Source organism: Larus michahellis, chromosome 6, assembly GCF_964199755.1.
Source record: "Larus michahellis chromosome 6, bLarMic1.1, whole genome shotgun sequence".
Classification (NCBI taxonomy): Eukaryota; Metazoa; Chordata; class Aves; order Charadriiformes; family Laridae; genus Larus; species Larus michahellis.
The window spans coordinates 34,824,487-34,842,027 of NC_133901.1; the positions used below are offsets into that span (position 1 = coordinate 34,824,487).

General features: G+C 45.0%; 1 protein-coding gene across 21 annotated transcripts in view; it reads right to left on the reverse strand.

Moving 5' to 3' along the window:
• PCDH15 (protocadherin related 15) overlaps positions 1–16,088 on the reverse strand; it is a 799,343-nt gene extending 783,255 nt beyond the window's left edge. For 16 of the 21 annotated variants that reach the window (XM_074589895.1, XM_074589891.1, XM_074589890.1 and 13 more), the window contains exon 1: positions 13,772–14,613. The gene's annotated coding sequence lies outside the window, so the exon portion shown is untranslated. Of the gene's footprint in view, positions 1–13,771; positions 14,616–15,841 lie in introns of those variants that run through there. The other 5 variants (XM_074589884.1, XM_074589881.1, XM_074589897.1 and 2 more) reach the window with 4 other exon arrangements.
• Positions 16,089–17,541: the final 1,453 nt, after the last annotated feature.

Consider the following 17,541-nt stretch of genomic DNA (forward strand, 5'->3'; position numbering starts at 1 on the left):
ACAACAATTTGAGCAATCAGCCTTACACTGAGAAGAGAAGAGGGAATATAAACCATGACATGCTTTGCTTTTCGAAAGGGAGTTTTCAGTGTAGCAGTAGCAGGCAGATTCAATGATCCAAAAGGTCCCTTAAAGCATTATATTCCTATGAGAATTTTAACAACAAATCCACCTGGATAAAACAATTTTCCGAACAACCACTCAAGAGAGACAGAAAACAAACCAAGCTTAATAAGGAGTACAGTACAGGTGCACAGAGCAGATCCATCAGCAATGCATTTATGGGAGTCCAGGACAGGAGTCTGACTAATAAGAAGTGATTTTTTTGCAAAGGCTCTGCCAAGGCTTTGGTTCGTATTTTAAAGGTTGTCTATGTCCAGTGTTCCCTGTTTACTTTTTCATAGTCTTGTTGCAAAAATAGCAGGAGGTTTTGTTTAAAAAATGCCAAGAACAAATTCAGTTTCAGGTACTTCTACGAAAACAAAGTGAGAAACTTGCATTACTTTAAAGAGTAGTGTAACCCTTACGTAATAGAACGTTAAAAAATGATGCAACATAACGTTGAAAAACAGAAACAGCACAGAACATGGAGAATGAGACTTCAGCCAATGACCTAACAAGATATTTGAACAGAGCAGATCTATTGCTCCTAACAGTTTTTTCTCCTCCTCTCTAATTCTACCCATTTCAAAAAGGAGTCAGAGCGCAGAGCTACCTCAGAGCACATTTTAATCTAATGAACAATTTTTTGCCATTAGCCATGCCTACCCAACTTAAAGAGCTGACATTCAGCTTTGCAGTTGAGAAGCGCTATTTTTGTTTCTAACAACTTTCAAAAACAATTTTCCAGATTTTGAGTTCCACATTATAAATTATTTCAGAGTCCAAAACTCATTAGTTGTGCTTCACCAGCTCCCAACTGATACCGTTACACAATATAACCAATTCCTTCGAGCTCTGACACTTCTCTTAAGTATAGGAGGTAAAAAAAGTGGGGTTTTTTCCCTTCCTGTATAATTTGACAGCAGTGGGACAATGCACCAGCTACTGGTTGCAATAGGATTGAAAAGGGGGAGAAGCTCAAACGTATGAGCAGATCATATCAGCAAAGCTTACTCCGTTGCTATCAAAAATTCAAGTACATGGCCTGCCTGAAATCATATAAGGGACAAACAGACTGGGATACCTTATTTAATCTAAAATACCCACATCGCAGTTCATATTTTTGTCACAGTTCATTACCAGCATGATTATTTCTAAATGTACATCATTTTGACAACATTAAAAACACTCATACCACACAGTTGTTTAAAACTTCTTTGCAACAAGCTACCACCAGTACGTATCTGCTGCAGCCACAAATCCTGATTTTGTAGGGTTCCCCTCTGCACCCCCAATTCCACATTACTATAACACACCATTTAACACCACTGTAGGCAGCCCCCTACGCAGGGAGTACTTTCCTTTAGTTAAGGCGCAGTAGTACCCTCTCCTGCTACATAGAGTTTGCAATCTCCAGATTGTAAAATGGGGCTACAAAAATCTTTTCTGTCCACAGCTCTGCCCTTTCAAATTATTTCCTCTGTGTAACAGTCAAGGAGAACAGTAAGCACAGATAGATGTTAAAATGATGAAATACAAATGCATTATACACACCTGCTGCACAGAGTTTAGCATTTGTTCTAAAAGCAGCATGGTAACAGACCAGTTAAAACGTCTAACTAAATGGTTCCAACCTAACCACAAGATCACAAGCTGCCAGCAACTCTCTGGATCTCATGATTTCTGAAACGTATAGATTTTATTTTTTAAGCAGCTGCATTTGGATGCATATTTGTGAAGCAGATACACTATGTTTTACTCAACCTCTAAGTCTACTTGACAGACATGATATTAGAATCATAGAATAGTTTGGGTTGGAAGGGATGGACCTCCAAAGATCACTGAGTCCAGACCCCCTGCAACAAGCAGGATAGATCAGGTTGCTCAGAGCCCCATCCAACCTGCCCTTGAATGTTTCCAGAGAAGAGGCATTGACCACCTCTCTGGGCAACCTGGGCCAAGTTGCTATGATGAAATTAAGAACTAGATTTAAACACATATGCAGTTATTGAAAAACTTGCAGCAGGACAAGACTGCTGTACAGCTCCCCAAAAGACGCTGTGGCAGCCAGACTGGGGAACTAATAATATCTGAAAACAAGTCTTTACATATATACAGTAAATGTAGATAAATCCTTCTTGCGCTGGTATTGGCAATGCTCAGGGCAGCTACACTCCTTCAGTGGCTGCTTCAGATTTCATGTATCAAAACTTCCATATTAAGCTGTTCCTTTACATGCAACAAACTCATCATGAGCCCAGGAACGCCACCATTTTGCAAGAAAACAATAAACTCTTGAATATACATTGAGCATATACAGGTCTATCAGCTCTGATTTGAGCACAGTCTACAGAACAAAAAACTAAGAACTTCTCCACGGCTTTTAGAGGGATCTAGAGACCATCTAAGTGTGCATCAGTGGATGCACTGTTGGAGCCCTTACTGCACCTCAGCCTCTGAGGCACTGTGAACGAGACACTGCACATCTCATCCCTGCCCTGTTTCCAAGGTCCCCAAACACCCCAGCCAGCTCAGCAAGGGAGGCTGGTGCCCTCTGCCTGCACTATCATCCACCTTTATCCCCCCACCCCGGGGGAAGAGTCCCCCCCTCAGCACCCCACCAAGCACACATCCCTCAGTCAGACCCAGGGGGGTGCTCCCCATAGCCATCAGTCCAGGGTGTACGGTGTAATCCCACGCTGCAGGCTCCTTCCTGAGTTCTTGAGCCCCACAGCCTCATCCAAAAATGCCATAACCAAGCGCAAGAAACTGCTTCAGCAAGCGACTTAAGTGCAGAACACAGTGTGGTTTGCTTCACTGGGCTCACTGCACTTCAATACGCGATGGTACCTTTTCTTCTCAGGGTAAAAGGAAAAAAACCCAACCCAACAAAAACCCCTACCACTCAAAGGGTAATGGTAACTTCCCAAGACTACTGCTAGGAAACTACATGGCACTGCTGTCACTGCATCAACACAATCTATACCAACAACAAGCAGCACGTTGTTCTTAATTCTGCAAAATTACTTATGCTAAAAACAACAAAGGGATGAAAAATGGGCAATCTGTTAGTTTCTCTGGTATTATCTGCTACCAATTTGTGGATTAAAGCCTTTACCCCACCACTCTAAAAGCCTAAAACAGTTGCAGCCAGCCCTGATGAACACGACCTATGTGTTACAGTCATCATTTCTTAACAGTTCCCTTCTAAAATCTCTCTCACCTCAGAGTCTACTGCTTTGAGCGTAATGTTAATTCAAAGAAAACGGAGCAATGGGGAAAAGGAAACAGTGTTTCTACAGATGTGAATGTCATGTAAATGTCAAACACTGTGTTAAAATTTGATTAGGAGACTGAATGAGAGGGAAACAGTATCGCTATAAGTAAACCAGCACACTAACAATAATCTCAGCCTGCCTGCTCACAACATAACCTTAGTGATGGATTTCATTATTTTTATTTTTCCATGTAATATTAAGCTGTAATTGATTCTGCTAAAAGATCCTGTACAGCAGTACAAGAACTGCAAACAAATGTTTGTTGACAAGATAGATCTACTCAGTCTTAATACTAAATTCCTTGTGTGCTGTGCCTACAACTACACTCAGTCAATTCAAGAAAATTTTCATTCCTTTTGCATTACAAGCAAATGCCCATCTACTTAGAAAGACCAGGAACGTATGCACCCATTCATCTGTATGTACCTGAGTCATGGGAAACAGAAGGCGGTTTCACATTAAAGCCCAAAAAGAAGAATTCCAGCAGACACTAAATGGATACAGATAAATTTTTGAGACAGATTCATTACCATTTTGTCTCGGAAAGGTAATATTTTTCCAAGACTGCACAACCCCAATTGCCACACTTCTTGATGCACCTTAGGTACTAGCTGCTCCTGTCTCAGGAACTCTCTTCCTGCTGAGAGATCTCAGTTCAGCTCATTTCAGGAGGCTGGACACCTCCTAGACCAGCTCAAGTACTTCAACAGCCCCGGCAACTTGAAGATGTTACTGCCACAGGAGCAGAGACATATTTCTGCACAGAGGCAGGAGAAAGTTGGTAGATGAAGTAGAGCTATTGGTTTTGACTACAAGCTAAACACTTGCTTCACTCTAAAATACTGAGATAGGAAAATTCTACAGTAGTATTTATACTAGCAAATGCAAAGTTAGAATGAAAAAAGTTTTCCAGCCACGCGACATTTCTTCCACCGGCTTTACATGCCCCCAGTGAATCAGCACCACCACGCAGCACGTAGGGACTAATGCCAGCACAACCAGTGCCAGCCTCAATTCAGTTCAGAATCAATCTCAAAACAGGCCAGCTACTGCTCTGAACTGATTACTTTCTAGCCAAAACACAAATTCTTAGCCCCAACTTGTCTCAGGTGTGTGTACCCCACAAAGGATTGACTTAGCTAAAATGTCGAGGTTAGTGCAAAATTATCTGTTGTGCCATCAAAATAATTTGCTAATTTCTTCCACAAAGTTATAAAAGGACATCTTCAGAAAGAACTTGGAATTTCATGCCCCCAGTGACATCCTCTGTGGTTGACAGTCCAAGCCATAAACTTGTCACTATCTTGATAATTGGTGGGAGGGCAAGAGGACATAACATCCATATCTCTGATGGATGGCTCCCTTCAGTTTGAGACTCCCTTAATAGTTAGAAGATTTTTTTTTTTTAATCTGCCTTCAAAGATATTAGAACAGGAACATTATCAAAGACTCAAAGGGAGACCATTGTCCACCCAAAAAAGAGAGTTATTATGGGATTTCAATAATCCTCTGTCCTTTACCTTCAACAAGGCAAACCTAGGCACTATGATCCACTGCTTTACTGCTCTTTGAAGTTACAATCAGGAAGAAATAAAGCAAAAAGGGAAGTGGGTTGCAGTGCCAGTGGACAAAGCTTCAATCCATTATGAATTTCATCAGTGGTCTGCTTCAGCTATTCAGTAGTTTCAGTCCCACCAGTGCACTTCAGACTACCTTCCTAGATTAAAAGAGACCCCTGCAACAGTAGGTCAGCTTTTCTGACCTTCCTGTAGCTGCCACATTGTTAAACTCCCCTTAATCCAGATAAGCCCCTAGATAACCGTAGATGAACTGCTAAGGAAAGGAGAAACACCACTCACCACCAGCCTTTCACCTCCCTCTACTTTGCTTGCCAAGTTGGCTGCCAAGCAGAAGGATTCCATATTGTGACAGAGGCTGCTGTAGAATTCCTGGAGGCCGTACATTCCGCTTCTGCTCCCAAGCGTAGCGGTGACTATGTTTTCAACAGGAGTTAACAGTATCTTTATTCTCTGGAGTTTTTCAAAATACAAAGAGATTTTTTTTACACGCTGAACTTCTGCCCTATGGTTCACCAGTTATAAATCCCATTTTATTACAGAGTTTACAGTTTAAAAAAAAAAATAATCTGGAAACAGCCACAATCTGAAATTCAACAGGTGCTTTTATCCAGATCTTATTGTTGTAAGTACTTATGTAAATAACCTTGTTTCAGATTAAATGTTAGAAGATTATTATTTTTTTTTAAACTAAAAACTTTTACTCTCTTGAAATGCATTGCGCTCAGATCCTGATAGGAAAAAAAATAAAATTAAAGAGAAGTAAAGGAAGGCTGCTGAATAAGATTATCTACTGCCCTATGACTGATTTGGGCACCTACAGCAGAAAAAGAACCCTCCAACTTAAGTAAAATGAGCGAGTACTGGAAAGTTCCTTGATGATGAAAACTGCAGCAATTTTGTTGTTATGAACAAATTCATACTAGTAGCTTTATGAGTAACAGAGTTCAGACTGTTCTAGGGAGATTTAAAAGAACCTACTTGTGATTGTTAAGTAACTTAAAGCTAAATGGATTCAGAAACCAGTTGGTGCTTCTTCGAAGGCAACTAGCACTACGCAGAGTCCTTCATTAGCAGACAGGTTAGTTTATTTCAAAACAACTCAGATATTTTGAATTTTACTTTCAGGTGTTTTAGGAAAAGGCTGAATCCCACTTGTGGACTTGTATCACAGATTGCATTTACATTCTATGTAATCGAAGACAAGACTTTCACTCATATCACGCAAGCAGGCTTCAGTTAAACCTATGCCAGGTTTAACTGCATAACACAGAATTTGTTTGCAGTTCACCATGACCCTCACGCAGCACCTCATATACAGAAAGGGTTCTCTTAGCAGAGTTCCTTGCCCCCCAAGAAACCACAGGCCCAAAGGACTGTTCTGAATCAAGAGAGGAACAATTACTGCCTTAATAGATTGCACGAAGTGACATTCCACAATTGCAAGAGCACATGAAAATTTAAGTACTACATAAACCAAACCTTTACAGTGCAGAGAAACTAAAACCAGACTTTCATGTTTCTACAACATGGCAATTAAAAATATTTCTTTATTAATCCTTTAAGACTATGCAGGCTTTCATTTAGTGCATTTAACTTCTGCTCACCCATCTACCAGTTTTCTTTGAATTTTGTTTTTATTTTTTTAGTCTCTGACAAAGGCAACCTTGCATTTCTGCTTCAACTTGTTCATTTTTCCTTGTCATACACATGGCACTTAAGCTGTCAATACGTAATTCCATTAGAGTGTGGGTTTCATTTCTAGCTTGCACTTACACTCATCTTATCTGTAACAACAAAAATAAAATATACCGTATTCTAATTACTTTCATTGTGCCATCTCACAAATATTTTCTTTCCTCAAACTTGCAATCTCTGTTTGCAGATGACAGCAGAGAATAAAGACACAAGTTGCACTGTTGGATACACCACGAGACACCAAAGGTATCCAAGTAAGTTATTTCAAGCTTTGATATTACCCAAGTGTAAAAACAAAGGAAAAAAAATTAAGGAAGTCTTCATAAGCTATAAATTCAGTTTGCTAGATGAAGCATGGGACTGCTCAGTGGAGACTCCTGGGAATAAGTATTTGCCACAGTACTCAAGAATTCAAACACCATCATAGTTAACCAGTACATACCTATACAGGCTCAGCTATGTAACTTGAATAGTGCCAAGCGAAGCATGGACTAACACAGAACTGAAACGCGGCAACTTTACTGCCATTCACAAAGAAACTGCTGGCCCAGCACTTGCAAGGCCTTTCCCAGCTTCAGCTGAAAAGTTCCCCAGCTCCTCCCCATACTCTCATCACTCACCCCTCCCAAAGATCTGTCCCAGCCAGCCTTACTGCTACTGCATTTCAGTCAAACAATATCAGATTAGCTTAAACAGCTGCTCTGGAAGACCTCCTAACCCAGAAGAATAGTCTCCGAAGCTGTCCCTGACAAACCCAGGAGTTAACTATGAGGTTTAGTGTATTCGTCACCATTATGTACCAGAATGGCCACGCTCTAAGGTTACACACTCACATATATGTTGTTTATAGAAAATGCAGTTAGAAGAAAGCTCAATCAAAACCAACAAGACCAGATCATCATAATACTCAAGTGTTGGCTTGGGTTTTTTTAAAGCATCTCTCTCCTACTTCTGACACGGCATACTTAATTTCTCTGTTTAGAAGAGATTTATTTTCTCCACAAGAGTCATGAAGAACATCCTTCACAAAAACATTCTGCCCATTACTCTCAAATACATCACTCTGAAACGTTAACAGCGCTTGTAGCAAGCAACATAGAGTGGCCTGCTCTCATTACATTTGCTTGTCTCGGGAAATACTCCTAAAAACAAGAAAAGTTAATACTGAGGTCTGCAAGAAGACAGCACAATGCTGCTTGCTATCGTCCCTACACTGCTGCTCATTAGCCAGCAAAATCTGGAGCTGCTGGTCCAAGTAATATTTAAATAGAACTGTTATCTTTGAAATAGGGTGGCTCCCCCATTCAGATGGTACAGGATGGCTATCAGGGAAATCTGCAATCATACAATGACCTGGTGGCATGCAAGTGCTGCAAGATGGCACAGAGCTAACAACGTCTATGTGTGTGGTCCCTGAGTTGCTGCAGGTGAAGCCAGGAACTGGCCTCATGGAGGGTTCCCATGGAATAGCCCACAAGACACCCAGACCTTACACAAGAGCATCTTCCTCTTACCAAAAGCAACCAAGTGCCAAATGGAAGACAGCAACCAAGACAGAAGCACTGTTTCTCTAGATACAATGAGGTAGAAAGTGTAGGCAAACAGAAATGCTGTAATCAGCTATTCAAAATGCACTTGCATGCTGCGATTAATATTTGTTTTGTTGTTTTTTTTTTTTAAAAAGCACCATGCAAAATTTAAAAACAAAGTGATAAGACTGCAGTTCTACATCTCATCCAAAATAATATATCACTAAAAGTCTCCAATGGTTGTGCACTGAACCACAGTTTAAATGGAAACCAAGACGGAGTATCTTTGTTCTGCTTAAAATATCCGACAAGGAACCACATGAATGAAGTAAATGAGACAACCAATAACCTGGCTTTGCAAGAAGGCTCCTGAGTTGCCACAATTAAAAGTCTGTAAAAAGGACATATTAACAACCCATCTCACACAGCCTCCCCAGATCCTCAGGCAGTGCAATTTACAAGTTCAGTCCTACAACCTGGGTCTTAAGCCACTTTCTAGAGAAAATGTTGGTTGGTTGTTTTTTTTTTAAGTAGAAATGTGTGCTAATATGTGTTTCTGGGAAAAAAAAAAGCTGTTTTATCCACAAATTCTTATCCAAATCTGACTAACAACCAAAATAATAAATAAAAGCACTGACAAAAGTAGTGGCCTGTATGTTTCTCTCCCACTAACTGAATTGCTTCAACAAGAGCAGCGTTTTAGTGCTTAAACAGGATCTTCACATTAGAAAGGAATTACTACCGTGTTACTAACAGGGCTCCTGAAACTGTTTTATCAGGAAAATTTTTCTCCTTACATCCTTCCCAAACACCTTCTGAAATTTTTCTACCAGCTTTCATCAATCAGCTTTGTCTTTTTACTCAGTTTCTTCTCTGGATATCTCAAATGGTTTGTTCAGGTTAGAAAATGAAACATACAAACCAAAGAAAAAATAAGCTAGTACTTCACCAGTGACAGAAAATAACCACAGTCTTTGTGGCACTTTACTTTGAACTTTCCTCCGTTTCTCTTTTTTCTTTGCCCTTCAGACTGCACTGTTTCAGAAAATTCATTTTAACCGAGACTGTGTCTTTCTATGTTGCAGGGCATTCTCTTGATGATAGACAAAATAGGCTGGAGAAAGACAGCAGTCCATGGCCCTTCCCCAGGTGAACATCCACTGCAGCAAGGCTTGCTTAAGTTCCAAGAAAAATTAGTAAAAAGCCCAGGATTCCTCTGTTCACCTTTACACTAAGATTCCGATCTTGATGCTACTAATGTGAACTCCCAGTAAGGGCATTACTTCAGAGCAGCTGTTCCCAGTATGAGCCAGCACAGCTGAGGTAGGAGTTTTATACGCAAGGTAAGAGTGCCCGACTGGTACCTGGCTCCTCACTGCTCAATGCTGTCACCGCGGCTGCAGCATCCTAATTGAGATACACCACTGGTCTGCTTGGTCATTAATTGCCCTCAAAATCCCCTCCAAAGAGTTATCCAGCAAAGACAGAGTTCCTCCAAAAAAACCCAAAACACAACAAAAAAGCCTCCCAACAACAGCCTTCATCCGCATTTCCAACCCAGGCTAGAGAGCAGAGGGGGCTGGCTCCCTTCCTCACCTCTTTGCAGTGCTGGGGGTTTGCTGCATTCTGGCACCTCCAACAAAGCTCATGAACATCAGCCAAGGATTCAGGGCAGCCACACCGACCAGGTCAAGTCCCTGAGAACAGGGGACTCTATAGAGGTCCAAGGCAAATGCAGCCACGCTACAGCTACAGGTCACCCTTCTCAAATGCTCTAATGGCTTTTCCCTTCTCAGGTGAATCCAAGAAGAATACCCTTCTCTCCCACACCCAAAGCTATATGTTTTGTGCATATATAGGTGTCACACAAAGATCAAATAGATAAGATTTTTATATATACAAAAAACAGACAGCGTTTTAAATTACCTTAGCTCTTACTCAGAGATTTGCCACCAGCGATTAAAAGTACTTGTTCTAACCTCTTTTGTGTTACAGCTTGAAAAAATTCAGTCAGGTATGCAGTCAAAGAACAGCGTGTAATCCTAACAGCTAGAAAATACATAAACCCACTGCCAATAGGATTATACCAACTGCCAAAAGACAAATCAAATCCAATTACTGCTGAGTTGGTATTTATTGTGAACTCTCTTATAATAAACCACGTAAGCATCCAAAGTTACAGGAGCATCTTCTCCCCCAGAAGCCGGCTCCCTCTTACACGCTATTTAGGCACTCAGGGTTTCCTTCCCCAAAAGATCTCCTATCAACAAACGCATAAAATGCTCTGGCAGCAGCAAAATGAACAATATATACCTGCAAGGTACTTTTTTCTCCTTCATCAGTTGATTAGTTATTTTTAATTAAAGCAGTAAGCTCTGATTGCAGGATTTTGAGCAATAATCCTTTTCACTTTAACTACTGTTTTCTGTGGTTCACGTACTTAATTCTTAAGCTATTAATAGGACACAGCTAGCAAACCTGGTTTAAAGTCTCAAGCAGTCTTTTGGCTCAATCCAGATGTCAAGCTTGAACTAGTCAGAGATACCCATCAGTATGCTGTAAGTACTGAGAAGAATACATTCATTGGCTATTAGTTCAGTTTTCAGCCATGCACTCGAAGTTTGGGAGAGAACTAGCTGGTTCACACACAAGCAATGCCCTGTTTCGCCGGAGTTCTCTGTTTCCTTTAACTTGAAGTTTTGATGAAGATGCAAAAGCCACCTTCACGGGGCAAAAAGCTTTGGCTTGCTAAACCAATGGGTTTTCTGTCAGACTTACTGTTACACCTGAACCAAGACCAGAAATTACCTTCCTCTTTTCAGATTTTGATGCTTAGCTGGATAGAGGCTCTGATGCAAGCACAAACATAAAAACAAAACAAAAAAGGAAAGCTAATATCGTACTATTTTTCTGTTTAAGAGTTAACAACGAGCAGCTTTAACAACAAATTATGCCCTGTGTTTGAAGCTGTTCACATACGACTTAAATCACAGAGTTCAGTGGTAAATCTCCATGCGCATCAGGCTGCTGAGCCATGGGAAGAGGGAAAGGAACAATAAGCGAGGGAGACCTGAAGGATCCTACTTTGTAAGAATGCATCCCACTAAGTACAAGTATGCTCCTGAAGCACACAGGTCCCAGTAGCAATACATGAGGAACTTATGGAAGGTTTATTTTTAAAATTGAGGAAAAAGAACTTGGGCCAACTTCCAACTCCTGTCTGATACCCATGCTCTTAAATCAACCCAGGTAAAGTTCTACAACCCCTAATTCAGTCCTGTACCTGCTTCTGAAGCCCAACACTTAACTCAGTATGGTTCCCACGCACCCATCCGGCACTACAGTGTAGCTGTCCCTGCAAACAGACACCAACACGCTGACAGGCCCAAGCTACCCTGCAAAGTAACAAACGCACATACATCACAGATACAAAATGCGGCAACTCAACAGCCTTTGTGCTTCAGAATTCCATTAGAGCATGGAAGAAATCAGTGCCTAAAGAGCAGATTTAAGATATCCACACATACATTTACAAAACTGGTACAATGCTTAGTTAGTGGATGATGGATCAATAAACAATAGCTATGTTCTTGAAAAGCTGACTGAACCCTTTATCTGCAAAATACATATTGGATTAGTACTCACCTTTAAAGATGTTTAGGAGGTTGCTCTAGTAACTATTTCCATCTTAACAAAGGAATCGGACACTCTCACACTTTTCCAGATACAAATACATATTGTCATTTGAAAGTTACAGAAAAAGTACTTATCATAGCAGGATGTGAAAGGCTGCACTATTAAACTTCGAATATTAATTTAAGCAGCCTGATTTGACTCTAACTATCCCTTTACTGGTCTACGGTTTTTCTCTTGTAAATTAAGTATGTGTCAACTACAGTCACTGTACCTTCCAGAGGGTGGCATAAGGGGACTTGCCAGATCAACAGCAGCTGAAGCAAGCGGGTAGAAGCAGTAGTCCTCGATTCGGAAGTAACCTGCCTCAGATTCTGTGAAGCTTTGCGACACAACAGAAAGTTTAAAGCAGGATGGATTTCCACATCATTACTGTACACGCTGGGTTATGCATGTGACCAGACTGTCACTCCTGCTGCAGTACCAACATGTTCCCACTGCCTCTTTAGGAGGCTGAGAACAAGCATCTCATTTACATTAGGTGATTGACTAGCCATGCAGATTGGGCTTTGCTGGGATGCGGGAGGAGATAACATCTTTCAGAGAGAACTGCATTTGGAAGAGGTACAGAGCAGGAACAGTTTGCGTTCATTCCCAGCTTGCTACGTGGGATCTTGAGAACGTTTCCTTTACCACTTCAACTATACAGTCTAATTTTATTTTTAAATCTCTCTTTTTTTTCCCCAGTTACCAACCATCAGAAAGCAAAACAGCTCTCAGCCAAAGTGAAAAACACATTCACTTAATCCGCAGGTTTCCCAAAGAGCAGTCCCAAGAATTTTACATGTCACGAACCTCCTCCCATCAGGGGGATGGGTGGGAACAAACAAGGAAGTGTTTCCACTTTAACTTTTAATGATGAGAGATGGAAGCAACCTGCCCTGCAAACACAGCGCGTTCCCCCCCACCTCCGTGGAGTCTTTATGAGTCAATGTAAATTGACTTACATCTAACCACCCCTCCAACCACCACACACCTTGCTCTAAACTGACATCCACACACTTGTCATTAACGGCCACTGCTGAAACACGCAAAGGGTCTGGAAAGCAGACCCCCCAAGCGTGTGCCCCCAGATGATACCACCCACATGCCTATCTTGTTCTTCCAAAGGTAATCGTGTATTCCTCAGGCTCCAGCCCACAGGACTGACTTCACCCGGCATCTCTCAAGTTAGCACAACATTTCAAACACAGAGATCCGATCAGCCACAGGGAAAGATAAAAATCACTGGGGTGTGTAAAAGGCAGGCATCAGAGTCACATCACCTACCAGCAGTCACCCTGCTGATTCCACTCTCAGTCCACTGCTGCAATCCCACTCCTAAAGCATTCATGGGGCTTTCCGAGCCCAAGGTGTCTCCCCGCAGCTTTACAGTTTTGAGGCAAGGAGCCTCCCCACTCCCCTCCGCAGGACCCCCCGATGCCTGAAGGGCTGAGGCACTTGGGAAAAGGCAGCAGACAAGGCATCCAGCATCACTCCGCTTCCCCCAAATGAGCTCGGAAATGAGATGTAACAGCAGCCTCTCTCCCACACCAAGTATTACAGGAGTGGAATACTAACTGGTTCGTTTATTTTACTGATTACCACACAAAGATATCAAAGTCTAAACATTGCATTTCTTCCACTAGCCCTTTCAAATTAACCCTACATTTTAAAGCAATACGACAATACTTGAGGTCACCGTTTCCCTGCGTGGTGGCAGGGACCGATGAAGAAGGAAGGGAGTGGACGGGCGTGTGTCCTCGCCGGAGGAGGCTCTCCCGGCTCCGGCCGCGGAGCCCTGCCCCAGAAGGGTGGGGAGTCTCCGGGCTGGGGCAGCCAAAAGAGCCTCGGCGGCCCAGGTCCAGCCCTCTCCGCGGCAATTTCACCTGCGCCTCCCTCCCCCGCGACTTACCCCCTTCCGCCGGGAAACTTTCCGCCGCGGCGGGGAGCGGGACGGTGCCGGGAGCGCTTAAGGCCGAGGCCGGGGACGGCGAGGCCCGCGAGGGCGGCTTGTGCTGCCGCCGCCGAGTCCGCGCGGGGAGCGGGGGCAACGCCGCCGCCGCCGCTCTGCCTGCCGCTGACCAACGCCGGCTGCAGCGCTGCGGTGGGGCCGCGCAGGGCCGGGAGGAAAACTTTGGAGCTGGCACGGAGAGCACGGAAGCGGCGGCGCCGGTGCCCACCCCCCCGGCGGCGGCTCACCCGAGCGGCGGGCGCTGCCGCCGCGGCTCCCGGCTCGGGGGGGGGGGAGCACGGTGAAAGCGTTACGGCGCAGCTGAGGGGCTGCTCATGCCCGCCTCCCCGCTCCGCGCTTTATGGATCAGGGGAAAAAAAAAAAAAAAAAAAAAAAAAAAAAAGAGGAAGAAGGAGAAGGAGGAGGATTGGGGGAGAAAAGGGAAAAACGCCAACACCGAAGCAAGCATTTGCGAGCGCTCCGAGCATCCCTGCCTCGGCAGCCAGCCCTCTGCAACCTCCTCCTCCAGGATGGAGCAACCTTGTCCCCCGCAGCCCCGCTCCCCCGCCCAGGGCAAGCACACCCAGGGAGGGAAGGGCACGGCAGACAGGGCCGCCGGGCGGGCTCAGTTCGGCTCCGGGGCTCCCTCGCTCCCTCCCTGCCGCCCTTCGCTCCCGTTCCGCGCACCCCGCCTCGGCCGTGCGGGAAGATGCTGCGCCGCACCTCCGTCGAAACCACTCTCGGCACCCACCGATCCCAACTCCGGACCCGCAAGCACACCGACTGCCAAGCCTGTGTATTCGCTGGTGGTGCCTTAATTCCCAAATGCCACCTGTAGGCCTTTTTCCTGGGAGAATGAATGTCTCAGCTGCCACTCATCTGAATTCAGCACAAAAACTTTCAGGTGGCGAATCAACACCGCGGGGACCTGTTGGCTGTCCGGTCTGTGCTCGGCAGTGCAGGGTTAGCCCCGCGGGGGGTCCCACTCCTCCCCCGAGGACGTCCCACACAAACCTGTGGCGAATTGCATCTGCTGCAGGAACACGGGAAGCCCTGCAATGGCAAACCTCTGGGTGTTACCTTAAAGAAGCACATACCTTCATTTCTTAGCAAACAAACTCCAAACTGATTCAGCCATTTAGCATCAATGCAAGGGAAAGGCGCCTCACAGGTGAGCAGCAGCTAAAATACCGCTGGTTTCAAACACAAATGTTCACTTTTTTCACACTATCCCCTCTACTCCTCTCTCAGATGGGACAGGACAGACACTCCTGTGCCCCCACACAGCTGGAAGAGAGCTTTCCTAAGCCACACTGACCAAGTGAACACAACACCCGAGTTTGCCTCTTTAATCACACCAAACTCCCCTGCCCTCTTGCCTTCAGCTCCCTTTATTGGGTTCACCTGTGCTCCTCCCTCATTAAACTGCTGCAGGCAACTCCATCAGCTAAACCACCAACAGCTTTCTGTAAAATCTTTTAAAAGAGGAAAATAGTAACTCACGACCTTTCAAATGAAGATGACCATGTAAATCTTTACTGTCTCAACGTCATCTCAGATCCAAATGTTAAAGTAGATTTATGAGCCACAAATTTTCTGCACAGAAGCTGAATAAAATCTGAGTTTCCCCAAGGATTTTGAGATGAGCCTGCTAAGTCGTTTGGAATCCTAATAACTAAACCCAGCCTTCAGAAGGAATCAGACTAAATTTCTAGAGTACTCTGTAGCTTAAACACGCTGGCTATTAGAAAAGGAGCAAAGAGTTTAACGTGAGGTCTCCCCCGGCAAACGGGATGCCGCCAACTATTACTATATTTAAGTGCTTCTCCCCTGGACGGCGCCATTTAAGCAGCATTCACCCCCTCAGAGCCTCTCACCCCAGCCGCACTCGCTGCCCCCAAACCTCCCGGTACGGAGCTACTCGGGCAAATGACTTTCCTCCTTCCCGCGCAGGGCTGCGGCTCCCTAAGCCGGGCGAGCTCGACATTAAGGTCCACTAACCCCCCCCCCATCCCACCCCGCGCCCCTCACCTCCGCCTCGGTGCCCTCCGTCACAGCCCGGGGCGGGGCAGCGCTTCCCCGCCACCGGCTCCAGCCCCGCCAGCGAACCCGCCGCTGCCTTCCCGAGCCGCGGCCGCTCCCGCGGGGCGGCGCCGCCAGCCGGCGGACCCCGGCCGGCCTCGCCCCCTCTCCTCCTCCTTCCCCGCCGCGCAGCGCCGGGCCTCGGAAAGCCGGGCGGGCGGGAGGCGAGCGGTGCCGAGGCGAGGCGGCAGGGCTGTCAAACGCGGGCGGATTGTGCCCCCCTCTCGGCTCGGAGGGCCGGTGAATTGCAAGCGCGGACAGCGAGCTCCTGCAGCCGCCTGCCTGCCTGCCTTCCCTCCTGCCCGCCCGGCGCAGCGGGCCCCGGAACTCCTGGTCAGGGCTTTAAATACCCGCTGTGGCCGGCGTTTAAGCAAGCAACACGTTTCGCAGGCGTTAGGTATGCTTCCTAGCCTCAGAGGCTGATCCGCTTATGCGAGCGTACAAAGACTACACGCTTACTTTAGTTTGCGTTGTTGGGGGGAGGGGGGGGGCAAACCCTGCAAACTTAATTGAAACAGAAAGAAACAGCACTGAGCTGCCACAGGTACAAACCCTACGAGTGGGATTAGTCTGGGGATACTGGCATGGGCTGGGAAGTTAACGAGGGGATGATTTTCATGAAGTAAAAATGACTTTTAATTACAGGAGCTGAAGGGGGAAGACAGTGTCTGCTCATTACCAGAGGGGGTGGTTAGGCTTCTGCCAATTGTATTTGCACATTTGTTTTTACAACTGAGAGGTATCTGTAGAGATCCTCATGCACTTCAAGAGAAGCCCATGAGCTCTCCTGTAGCAGAGTTCTGTTTTGCTTTAAATATGAGCATTTCCTTAATGCATGAGCTTTGAAGGCTTAAAGGTAAGGTTTTTGGTAAACTATCTTAAGAAAAATGTCAAACCGGCTGGACTGGCAGCCTGTGGAATCGGGGGCTCAGCCATTATTAATTTTTTACTTCAAGATTGATGACCTAAACCACCCACACTGAATTTTTTCCCCTTTCTTTGGGGGAATATTAGCTTCAGCCCATGATCAACACAGGAGCCAGGCCAGGCTCCTCCACTCAATATGGTATGCAAGGAACAATTATTTAACAATAAAATCCCAAGAAGACCAATGTTGGCCAGAGACTGCAGCAACCCCAATGCTGTTTCCATTCCCACCACACTCACTCACATGAAAACGCGAGGAGGGCATCACTCAGAAAATGGGTTCTGTCCAGTTGGCTCTTTTTCAGGGCTGTCTTAAGAAGCCAGTCTCCCATGCCACCATGGGGAACTGACTCAGGTTAAAAAAATATAGTTATTATTTTTCCTAGATTGAGTTTAGCATGGATCAATTCCCTGATCGCATTTCTTGCGGTGGCCCCACAGACAGACCATTGCAATGGTGCAACTGCGGAGAGCAAGAGACACAAGCGGGAATATGGAATAGCAGCTATTTAAAGTGACTCTGCTTACCAAAAGAAAAGTTCTCCGAGCTCCAAAGCCGCATTTTTCTGCTCTTTTCCTTGCAGCGACTTCACTTGACCCCATGGCATGCCAGTTCAACTCATTAAATCAGCAGAAAGCAAACCTGGCAGAGAAAAGCAGAGTTTCCTTCATCTTTACCAAGCGAAGTGGGATCACTAAGGAGTCAGATAAACAGCAAAGGC